The following is a 12353-nucleotide window of genomic DNA, read 5'->3' as shown; positions in this document are numbered from 1 at the left end:
TATTATATTAAAATTAAACAGTGCACACTTTTGCTGCAGGAGTGCCACTGCCAGTGTGACTAGTGACCAGTGACCTGACCACCAGTATATAATATTAGTAGTATACTATCTCTTTATCAACCAGTCTATATTAGCAGCAGACACAGTACAGTGCGGTAGTTCACGGCTGTGGCTACCTCTGTGTCGGCACTCGGCAGCCCGTCCATAATTGTATATACCAGTGACCTAATCGTGGTTTTTTTTTCTTTCTTTATACATACATACTAGTTACGAGTATACTATCTCTTTATCAACCAGTCTATATATTAGCAGCAGACACAGTACAGTGCGGTAGTTCACGGCTGTGGCTACCTCTGTGTCGGCACTCGGCAGCCCGTCCATAATTGTATATACCAGTGACCTAATCGTGGTTTTTTTTTCTTTCTTTATACATACATACTAGTTACGAGTATACTATCTCTTTATCAACCAGTCTATATATTAGCAGCAGACACAGTACAGTGCGGTAGTTCACGGCTGTGGCTACCTCTGTGTCGGCACTCGGCAGCCCGTCCATAATTGTATATACCACCTAACCGTGGTTTTTTTTTCTTTCTTTATACATACATACTAGTTACGAGTATACTATCTCTTTATCAACCAGTCTATATATTAGCAGCAGACACAGTACAGTGCGGTAGTTCACGGCTGTGGCTACCTCTGTGTCGGCACTCGGCAGCCCGTCCATAATTGTATACTAGTATCCAATCCATCCATCTCCATTGTTTACCTGAGGTGCCTTTTAGTTGTGCCTATTAAAATATGGAGAACAAAAATGTTGAGGTTCCAAAATTAGGGAAAGATCAAGATCCACTTCCACCTCGTGCTGAAGCTGCTGCCACTAGTCATGGCCGAGACGATGAAATGCCAGCAACGTCGTCTGCCAAGGCCGATGCCCAATGGCATAGTACAGAGCATGTCAAAACCAAAACACCAAATATCAGTAAAAAAAGGACTCCAAAACCTAAAATAAAATTGTCGGAGGAGAAGCGTAAACTTGCCAATATGCCATTTACCACACGGAGTGGCAAGGAACGGCTGAGGCCCTGGCCTATGTTCATGGCTAGTGGTTCAGCTTCACATGAGGATGGAAGCACTCAGCCTCTCGCTAGAAAACTGAAAAGACTCAAGCTGGCAAAAGCACCGCAAAGAACTGTGCGTTCTTTGAAATCCCAAATCCACAAGGAGAGTCCAATTGTGTCGGTTGCGATGCCTGACCTTCCCAACACTGGACGTGAAGAGCATGCGCCTTCCACCATTTGCACGCCCCCTGCAAGTGCTGGAAGGAGCACCCGCAGTCCAGTTCCTGATAGTCAGATTGAAGATGTCAGTGTTGAAGTACACCAGGATGAGGAGGATATGGGTGTTGCTGGCGCTGGGGAGGAAATTGACCAGGAGGATTCTGATGGTGAGGTGGTTTGTTTAAGTCAGGCACCCGGGGAGACACCTGTTGTCCGTGGGAGGAATATGGCCGTTGACATGCCAGGTGAAAATACCAAAAAAATCAGCTCTTCGGTGTGGAGGTATTTCACCAGAAATGCGGACAACAGGTGTCAAGCCGTGTGTTCCCTTTGTCAAGCTGTAATAAGTAGGGGTAAGGACGTTAACCACCTCGGAACATCCTCCCTTATACGTCACCTGCAGCGCATTCATAATAAGTCAGTGACAAGTTCAAAAACTTTGGGTGACAGCGGAAGCAGTCCACTGACCAGTAAATCCCTTCCTCTTGTAACCAAGCTCACGCAAACCACCCCACCAACTCCCTCAGTGTCAATTTCCTCCTTCCCCAGGAATGCCAATAGTCCTGCAGGCCATGTCACTGGCAAGTCTGACGAGTCCTCTCCTGCCTGGGATTCCTCCGATGCATCCTTGCGTGTAACGCCTACTGCTGCTGGCGCTGCTGTTGTTGCCGCTGGGAGTCGATGGTCATCCCAGAGGGGAAGTCGTAAGCCCACTTGTACTACTTCCAGTAAGCAATTGACTGTTCAACAGTCCTTTGCGAGGAAGATGAAATATCACAGCAGTCATCCTACTGCAAAGCGGATAACTGAGGCCTTGGCATCCTGGGTGGTGAGAAACGTGGTTCCGGTATCCATCATTACTGCAGAGCCAACTAGAGACTTGTTGGAGGTACTGTGTCCCCGGTACCAAATACCATCTAGGTTCCATTTCTCTAGGCAGGCGATACCGAAAATGTACACAGACCTCAGAAAAAGAGTCACCAGTGTCCTAAAAAATGCAGCTGTACCCAATGTCCACTTAACCACGGACATGTGGACAAGTGGAGCAGGGCAGGGTCAGGACTATATGACTGTGACAGCCCACTGGGTAGATGTATGGACTCCCGCCGCAAGAACAGCAGCGGCGGCACCAGTAGCAGCATCTCGCAAACGCCAACTCTTTCCTAGGCAGGCTACGCTTTGTATCACCGCTTTCCAGAATACGCACACAGCTGAAAACCTCTTACGGCAACTGAGGAAGATCATCGCGGAATGGCTTACCCCAATTGGACTCTCCTGTGGATTTGTGGCATCGGACAACGCCAGCAATATTGTGTGTGCATTAAATCTGGGCCAATTCCAGCACGTCCCATGTTTTGCACATACCTTGAATTTGGTGGTGCAGAATTTTTTAAAAAACGACAGGGGCGTGCAAGAGATGCTGTCGGTGGCCAGAAGAATTGCGGGACACTTTCGGCGTACAGGCACCACGTACAGAAAACTGGAGCACCACCAAAAACTACTGAACCTGCCCTGCCATCATCTGAAGCAAGAAGTGGTAACGAGGTGGAATTCAACCCTCTATATGCTTCAGAGGTTGGAGGAGCAGCAAAAGGCCATTCAAGCCTATACAATTGAGCACGATATAGTAGGTGGAATGCACCTGTCTCAAGTGCAGTGGAGAATGATTTCAACGTTGTGCAAGGTTCTGATGCCCTTTGAACTTGCCACACGTGAAGTCAGTTCAGACACTGCCAGCCTGAGTCAGGTCATTCCCCTCATCAGGCTTTTGCAGAAGAAGCTGGAGGCATTGAAGGAGGAGCTAACACGGAGCGATTCCGCTAGGCATGTGGGACTTGTGGATGCAGCCCTTAATTCGCTTAACAAGGATTCACGGGTGGTCAATCTGTTGAAATCAGAGCACTACATTTTGGCCACCGTGCTCGATCCTAGATTTAAAGCCTACCTTGGATCTCTCTTTCCGGCAGACACAGGTCTGCTGGGGTTGAAAGACCTGCTGGTGACAAAATTGTCAAGTCAAGCGGAACGCGACCTGTCAACATCTCCTCCTTCACATTCTCCCGCAACTGGGGGTGCGAGGAAAAGGCTCAGAATTCCGAGCCCACCCGCTGGCGGTGATGCAGGGCAGTCTGGAGCGACTGCTGATGCTGACATCTGGTCCGGACTGAAGGACCTGACAACGATTACGGACATGTCGTCTACTGTCACTGCATATGATTCTCTCAACATTGATAGAATGGTGGAGGATTATATGAGTGACCGCATCCAAGTAGGCACGTCACACAGTCCGTACTTATACTGGCAGGAAAAAGAGGCAATTTGGAGGCCCTTGCACAAACTGGCTTTATTCTACCTAAGTTGCCCTCCCACAAGTGTGTACTCCGAAAGAGTGTTTAGTGCCGCCGCTCACCTTGTCAGCAATCGGCGTACGAGGTTACATCCAGAAAATGTGGAGAAGATGATGTTCATTAAAATGAATTATAATCAATTCCTCCGCGGAGACATTGACCAGCAGCAATTGCCTCCACAAAGTACACAGGGAGCTGAGATGGTGGATTCCAGTGGGGACGAATTGATAATCTGTGAGGAGGGGGATGTACACGGTGATATATCGGAGGGTGAAGATGAGGTGGACATCTTGCCTCTGTAGAGCCAGTTTGTGCAAGGAGAGATTAATTGCTTCTTTTTTGGGGGGGGTCCAAACCAACCCGTCATATCAGTCACAGTCGTGTGGCAGACCCTGTCACTGAAATGATGGGTTGGTTAAAGTGTGCATGTCCTGTTTTGTTTATACAACATAAGGGTGGGTGGGAGGGCCCAAGGATAATTCCATCTTGCACCTCTTTTTTCTTTTCTTTTTCTTTGCATCATGTGCTGATTGGGGAGGGTTTTTTGGAAGGGACATCCTGCGTGACACTGCAGTGCCACTCCTAGATGGGCCCGGTGTTTGTGTCGGCCACTAGGGTCGCTAATCTTACTCACACAGCTACCTCATTGCGCCTCTTTTTTTCTTTGCGTCATGTGCTGTTTGGGGAGGGTTTTTTGGAAGGGACATCCTGCGTGACACTGCAGTGCCACTCCTAGATGTGCCCGGTGTTTGTGTCGGCCACTAGGGTCGCTAATCTTACTCACACAGCTACCTCATTGCGCCTCTTTTTTTCTTTGCGTCATGTGCTGTTTGGGGAGGGTTTTTTGGAAGGGACATCCTGCGTGACACTGCAGTGCCACTCCTAGATGGGCCCGGTGTTTGTGTCGGCCACTAGGGTCGCTAATCTTACTCACACAGTCAGCAACCTCATTGCACCTCTTTTTTTCTTTGCGTCATGTGCTGTTTGGGGAGGGTTTTTTGGAAGGGCCATCCTGCGTGACACTGCAGTGCCACTCCTAGATGGGCCCGGTGTTTGTGTCGGCCACTAGGGTCGCTAATCTTACTCACACAGCTACCTCATTGCGCCTCTTTTTTTCTTTGCGTCATGTGCTGTTTGGGGAGGGTTTTTTGGAAGGGCCATCCTGCGTGACACTGCAGTGCCACTCCTAGATGGGCCCAGTGTTTGTGTCGGCCACTAGGGTCGCTAATCTTACTCACACAGCTACCTCATTGCACCTCTTTTTTTCTTTGCGTCATGTGCTGTTTGGGGAGGGTTTTTTGGAAGGGACATCCTGCGTGACACTGCAGTGCCACTCCTAGATGGGCCCGGTGTTTGTGTCGGCCACTAGGGTCGCTTATCTTACTCACACAGCGACCTCGGTGCAAATTTTAGGACTAAAAATAATATTGTGAGGTGTGAGGTATTCAGAATAGACTGAAAATGAGTGTAAATTATGGTTTTTGAGGTTAATAATACTTTGGGATCAAAATGACCCCCAAATTCTATGATTTAAGCTGTTTTTTAGTGTTTTTGGAAAAAAACACCCGAATCCAAAACACACCCGAATCCGACAAAAATAATTCGGTGAGGTTTTGCCAAAACGCGTTCGAACCCAAAACACGGCCGCGGAACCGAACCCAAAACCAAAACACAAAACCCGAAAAATTTCAGGCGCTCATCTCTAATTATTATCATTAAATATTCACGTATGAACAAACAATGAGATTTCCATGTGAGTGAAACAGATATCATAAGTACAACACCAATAAAACACCATAAAATATTTTACAAATATTTGTAAAAGCCGTAGGAACACAATAGACACATAAGCAGGTACTACGCTCCTATCTTCCCCCTAAACCATTAAGCATGTTAACTGCCCTAGGGAAAAAACTATGCCTCAACCGACTGGTCTTACACAATAAAGATCTATAACGTAAATTAGAAGGAAGCAGGGTGAATACCCCGTAATTGGGGTGGGTTACGTCATTCAATATACTCCTGGCCTTCTTAAGGAGCCTCTTTTCATAAATGGATTGAATGTTTGGCAATACTGAACCAACTATTCTTCCAGCAGTTTTAACAATTCTGTCAAGCGATTCGCGCTCTGCTACCTTACAATTTCCATACCAAACAGAAATACCATATGCAAGCACACTTTCAATAATACAAGAATAAAAATTAACTAAAATTGGCTCAGATATTCCTGCTAAACGCATTTTCCTAAGAAAATATAACCGTTGTTGGGCTTTCTTTATGACATTGTCAATGTAATAATACCAGTATAATCTGCAAGTGTCACAGGAGGTGCATAGATAGTGATGATGAGGGTCAGGGCCGGAACTAAAGGTGGGCGAGGGGTGCCATCGACCAGGGCGCATGGCCTAGGGGTCAACACCACCACTGCCCTGTGGCATCTGAATTTGGCATACAGGGTGCCTGGGCGCATAGCTTCCCCCTATTCCAGGAAAAAACAGCCACAGCGTCCTTCTCCAGCTGGTGTTGGCAGCCGTGCCTCTGCATCTTGTGTGCGTGTGTGGAGGGGTGGGAGGGGGATTCAGAGTCATTTAAACCCGTATTATGACAAACTTGCATCAGACCCACAGCGTGGAGCCATAAAGCGAATTCGGAACCTGAAAATTGTATTGATAGAAAATTTGGCAAGCTCCCTGGCTGTCTTGGTAATGCTAGTTTAAATAAGCAGTCTCAAAATGATGTTGCTATAAAAACACAAATAATCAGCAATGAAAGCTTTACTTTTTATGTTTTTTAGTGACGCAAGGATGGACTTCAATCCCCTGCACTGCTCCAGGGAAGCTGCAGAGGTATGAGAGGCAATATGGCCAGAATCAGTGCCTCTGGCTCTCTAGTATTATGTGGGATACGTTTAATTTGCTGGCTGTCAGGATCCCGGCGGTCAGGATACCGACGCCAGAATCCCGACAGCTGGCAATGTCGCCAGCCGGAATACGGGTGCTACAGGACTATTCCCACTCGTCGGTGTCCACGGCACCCATAAAGTGGGAATAGATCCTGCAGCAAGCGCAGTGAGCCACCGAGTCCGCAGCGCGGCGAGTGCAGTGAGCCCACAAGCGGACTCTTTGCGCTTGCCCCGCTGCCGGCATACTGGTGGCCAGGATGCGCTGTCGGTATATTGACAGCCGGCATCCCAGCTTACCGGTAAGTCATACTGAATCCTATTATGGAACTACAAAGCAGCCAGTCCTGAAAGAGGGTAAGATAAAACTTATAGTTCAAAGATAGCTGGAGATGTTACACTATAAAACCACTACAACTTCCACCCACATGCTGGTGCCATGCCCTCCGTAGGCACACTACACTATTGGGCAAAGGGGAGTCTTGGGAGATGCTGTAGCATGCATTTCCTCTGAGTGCCATGGCCCCGCGTTATGCCTTTGTGTGTGAAGGACATATTCTGCTGGCATAACATGCCACATTTAGTACCATACTTGTGAAAGGTCCAGATGAGAGGTGCGGGGAATGTGATGCTACAATTTGTGGCATTACGACTGCGGTGCTGGACCGACTCAGAAGAGGGGGTAACTCTGTGCCCAAAGGTGAATATTTTCAAGAACAGTTTTGAACGTTTTACTCATCTGTACAGGAACCATATACGCCAAACATATTTTGTTTTTGTGGGTGGCAGTCCACATATTGGGGGTCATTCCGAGTTGTTCGCTCGCAAGCTGCTTTTAGCAGCTTTGCACACGCTGAGCCGCCGCCTACTGGGAGTGAATCTTAGCTTATCAAAATTGCGAACGAAAGATTAGCAGAATTGCGAATAGACACCTCTTAGCAGTTTCTGAGTAGCTCCACACTTACTCGGCATCTGCGATCAGTTCAGTGCTTGTCGTTCCAGGTTTGACGTCACAAACACACCCAGCGTTCGCCCAGACACTCCTCCGTTTCTCCAGCCACTCCCGCGTTTTTCCCAGAAACTGTAGCGTTTTTTCGCACACACCCATAAAACGGCCAGTTTCTGCCCAGAAACACCCACTTCCTGTCAATCACATTACGATCACCAGAACGAAGAAAAAACCTCGTAATGCCGTGAGTAAAATACCTAACCGCATAGCAAATTTATTTGGCGCAGTCGCACTGCGGACATTGCGCATGTGCATTAGCGACTAATCGCTCCGTTGCGAGAAAAAAATACAGAGCGAACAACTCGGAATGACCCCCTTTATGTGGGCCACGGATGCATTGGCTAACTGGAGATGTGACCACAGCTAAATAAGGACACGTTAGCGTTCAGATGTGGGTGATTTGCAGTCACCGCTTCCTAAACATGATTACGGAAAAGAAAAATTACTATTCTTTCATGTCAGGTAGTAAATAACACAGACTTGCTGGATGCCAGTAGCTGACAGTTGTGACATTTGGAAAACCTGGTAAGTGTAACCTGATTACAGAATCAAAAGGACGTGAATTCAGGCTGAGAAGCAGCAGGGCTGTGGATACATACATAAAACATTTACAAAATGATCTGCTCACTCATAGCTTAAATAAGAACCTGTACCATAACACTGGGGAAAAAAGGAATACTTAAGTAAATATTAACACAAGAACTATCAAGCTGTAAGTTCCTGTTACAGAGTATTACATCAGAAAGTCTAACAGTGCTTGCTTTTTGCTTTCTGTTGAGATGTGTCCTAGAATTTGCATCATGCATTTGAATACAGATCTCAATAATTATATGTTGTCAAACAGAGCAAAGGCTGCTGGGACTTGTAGTTTAGACAAGCAGGACTGCAGGTTTTCAATGTTATCTGTAATGCTTTAATAAATTAAAATAATGCAAATAAAAGATCCTGAACCTGCAGTATGGCCTTTCTAATCAAGTGAAGACAGATTAAAGTTATTAAAGAGACATATAACACAATAAAACATACTTACTCTCCTGGAGGTGCTGGAGACTGCTGATTTTCTGTGTAGTCCAACAGACCCCCTGGAAGAGGTGGCTGATCTTCCTCACCGTGCCTAATGGGTTCCAGTGTATAGATAGACAGTGCTTAGTTAGACAATCAATAGGTCAACTCCATGTGGTTGTTATGCAATAGCACGCCTCCCAACATGACCCATTCCGAGAGGGACACAATGCTCTGCTCCTGGACTTTCCTCTGAATCTATGATTGTCAGCACCTGTTTTGAACAGTTTAATGGATAAGAAAGGTGTTTCACCACAGGTGATGGTAATCATAAATTAAGAAGGAAGTCCAGGAGCAGAGCATTTTGTCCCTCCTGGAAAGGTATGCAATAGGTCAGCATGGTCAAAAGGTTGACAGGTAAAAGGTCGACTGTGCTAATGGTTGACAGGTACAAAAGGTCAACTTAACAATGGCTGACACACAAATGGTCAACACAAGTTTTTTGAAATTTTTGTAAAAATTTTTTTAAACTTTTGCTTCATTTACTATTCACTTAGACCAGAGGTTCTCAAACTCGGTCCTCGGGAGCCCACACAGTGCATGTTTTGCAGGTAACCCAGCAGGTGCACAGGTGTATTAATTACTCACTGACACATTTTAAAAGGTCCACAGGTGGAGCTAATTATTTCACTTGCGATTCTGTGAGGAGACCTGCAAAACATGCACTGTGTGGGCCCCCGAGGACCGAGTTTGAGAACCTCTGACTTAGACCATAGGTTCTCAAACTCGGTCCTCAGGACCCCACACGGTGCATGTTTTGCAGGTAACCCAGCAGGTGCACAGGTGTATTAATTACTCACTGACACATTTTAAAAGGTCCACAGGTGGAGCTAATTATTTCACTTGCGATTCTGTGAGGAGACCTGCAAAACATGCACTGTGTGGGGTCCTGAGGACTGAGTTTGAGAACCTGTAACTTAGACTACAATAGTAACCTGTAGCGAGTGCAGCAGTAGTGGAGCGAGGCAACTTGCCCGAAGTGTGGTAAGTGAAGTGTACCCCAGGGTCTACCTTTGGGCTAATCATGGTAATCGTGGTCACAGACTGTGAAATTAACAAATTTGTCCAAAAAACATTAAAAATGTGTGTCAACCTTTTTTTGTGTGGACCATATCCATGTAGACTTTTTGTACCTGTTGACCTTATACACAGTTGACCTTTTCACCCTGTCAACCTTTTGCCTGTTGACCATATGAGGTTGATCTATTGAATTGACTCATTGGGGCCCCGCCCCTTGCCTCACAATGCCTGAAATCTCAGCATTGGGTAGTGAGGGCGGGTTCACAATGATGCAATTTTGCGGACATGCCCCCCACTCTGCCCCTACCCAGCATCACCCCCCTCTGCCACCCCCCCAGTATGCCGCATCCACCCCCCACCCCCTCATGCCGAGCTGGCTGCCTCCTCCTAGATGGGGCAGCCAGAATATTGGCAAGTATGCCTTTACTTTTCCACTATAGATGTATAGGTATCGATTTAATTAGCCACAAATTAGTTGTGGCCAAGAGCGAGTGAGGTTATAAGCTGCACTTTTGGTACCTCCAAATCCATAGGGCTACATACAAAAATTCACAAGTCCGGGGTGAGATAAGGCGGCAAAGGGAGCAATTTGTGGTGCAGTTTGTGGCGTTTCCACACTATTACAGCGGTTCTCACACCGGTCTCGCATCACATTGGATCGACCCCAGAGAGCATATCAGGGCCCATTTTGTCTAAAGCCAATTAGGTATGTTTTTGGACTGTGGGAGGAAAGCAACATATAAACTTCACACATATAAGGCCCTGGTTGGAAACACATCCTTAACCCCAGTGCTAGGTAGTCAGATGAACATATGGGTTTACTTATATAGTAGCCAAGTCTCTGCACAACTTCTAACAATCCCATACTACCAGTGTAAAAATAAAGCTGTCCAGCATGTGTGGGCTACATGCAAAAGTAGCCAGTATTTACCCTGCATGCAAAAATGAATACCTGTATCTGCAACCCTTGCATTACAGCATGGTTTGTCACAGATACAAAGTTACTTGTTTTTTTTTGCTTTGTTCCCACCTCAGGGGTTGGGTAAAAGCAGGAACGGTCCGAACTCCGGAATGCAGGAACGAAGCAGCTTCCAACTGCAACCTCTGACACTGTGAAGCCCTCTATGTCAGTCCTGATCACTAGGGTGCGTTATTTGCATCCCTGCGATCAGGTAGTAGCCGCCTACAGGAGGAGGGTATTAGCTGTGTGCAGGTCTGCACAGCCCAGGACTTACTCACCCGCTGCGATGATCAGAGCCGGAGCCGACGTCAGGAATCCTCCCACAAAATGCCGGGACCCTCCTTCGATTTTCCTGACACTCCCTGGAAACGGTCAGTTGCCACCCACAAACGGCCTCTTCCTGTCAATCTCCTTGCGTTCGCCGGTGCGATCGGATTTTTTTGCGCACCATCCCAGCACTGACTGGTGCTGCGGACCGACACGCCTGCGCATTGCGATGCATACGCATGCGCAGTTCAGACCTGATCGCCCGCTGTGCGAAAATGCACAGCAGCGATCAGGTCTGAATTAGCCCCTATATTACAGATAGATAGATAGATAGATAGATAGATAGATAGATAGATAGATAGATAGACAAGTTATAGAATGAAAAGCAAATGCATGCATTCCTATATACACTAATTATAAACTATCACTTTGATAGCGTAAGAATCAAAGCAGTAAACAAGAGGTATGCTGGGAATTGTAGTCTGCCTATGGTCTGCCTCTAGCATAATGGGAATGAATGTCACAAACTGCCTTTTCATAACGGATTGGTGGGTGTTTGTACAGTACTTATGTCAGGTTGAGGCTGAAATTGCGCCAGGATTGTGATCTCATTTGGGATGCCGGCGCCGGCACTCCGAGCAGTGTCGCTATACCGGCGTCGGTATTTCCCGACCGGATTCCCTTCTGTCAGTAGGAGTCAAAACAGAAGCCTGTCACCCTTCCTATATTACTGTTTTTTGTTGTTGTTTTTAGAAACATTTGCTATGTGTATCTGTGTATATATGTGTACATATTTATTATGCATGTATGAACTTGAATTTACGTTTGTTTTGTTAACCTAAAAATCCAGTTCCATATCACAATACATAGACACTGCTGATATATGTATATAAACCCCTCTACAGTCCCCTGCTGGAGACACAATAGATATTCAAGCAAGAATAATGTTATTTTTCCTTTTAACTGTAGCTTACATGTTTCAGTGACACACTTCATATATCTATCTATCCACACACACACACATTATATATATATATATATATATACATACATACCCTTCAACATGACCCGCCCCACTAGGTACAAAATGCTCTGTTTCTGGACTTCCCTCTTAATTTATTATTGCCATCACCTGTGAAGAAACAGCTTTCTTATCATTTAACTAGTTCAACACAGGTGATGGAAATCATAAATTAAGAGGGAAGTCCAGAAACAGAGCATTTTGTACCTAGTGGGGCGGGTCATGTTGGAGGGTCTGTATATATATATATATACACACGCACACACACACACATATATATACACATATATATAGATAGATAGATAGATAGATAGATAGATAGATAGATAGATAGTCAACTTAAGGCATCAGTGACGTCCAGACAGGTAGAGCACGTTTGCAAGAAATGCATTGCTGAAATAAAAAGTTACGATCTACTAGCTAAAGCTCTTCAATCTTTAGAACGAAAACTGCACCTTTTTGTTATATTTTACCTAGAAAGCATTA

General features: G+C 46.0%; 1 long non-coding RNA gene across 1 annotated transcript in view; it reads right to left on the bottom strand.

The window, feature by feature from the left end:
• The window catches only part of LOC134909018 (uncharacterized), a 185323-nt gene that overhangs the window by 172314 nt on the left and 656 nt on the right, over positions 1–12353 (bottom strand). Inside the window, exon 2 of the long non-coding RNA XR_010175829.1 lies at positions 8567–8650. This is a non-coding gene — a long non-coding RNA (uncharacterized LOC134909018). The remainder of the gene's footprint in view (positions 1–8566; positions 8651–12353) is intronic.

The sequence above is a fragment of the Pseudophryne corroboree genome, chromosome 4 (assembly GCF_028390025.1).
Source record: "Pseudophryne corroboree isolate aPseCor3 chromosome 4, aPseCor3.hap2, whole genome shotgun sequence".
NCBI classification, from domain to species: domain Eukaryota; kingdom Metazoa; phylum Chordata; class Amphibia; order Anura; family Myobatrachidae; genus Pseudophryne; species Pseudophryne corroboree.
The sequence above is the reverse complement of the archived record's forward strand: the minus strand, read 5'-3'. Positions and strand labels throughout refer to the sequence as shown.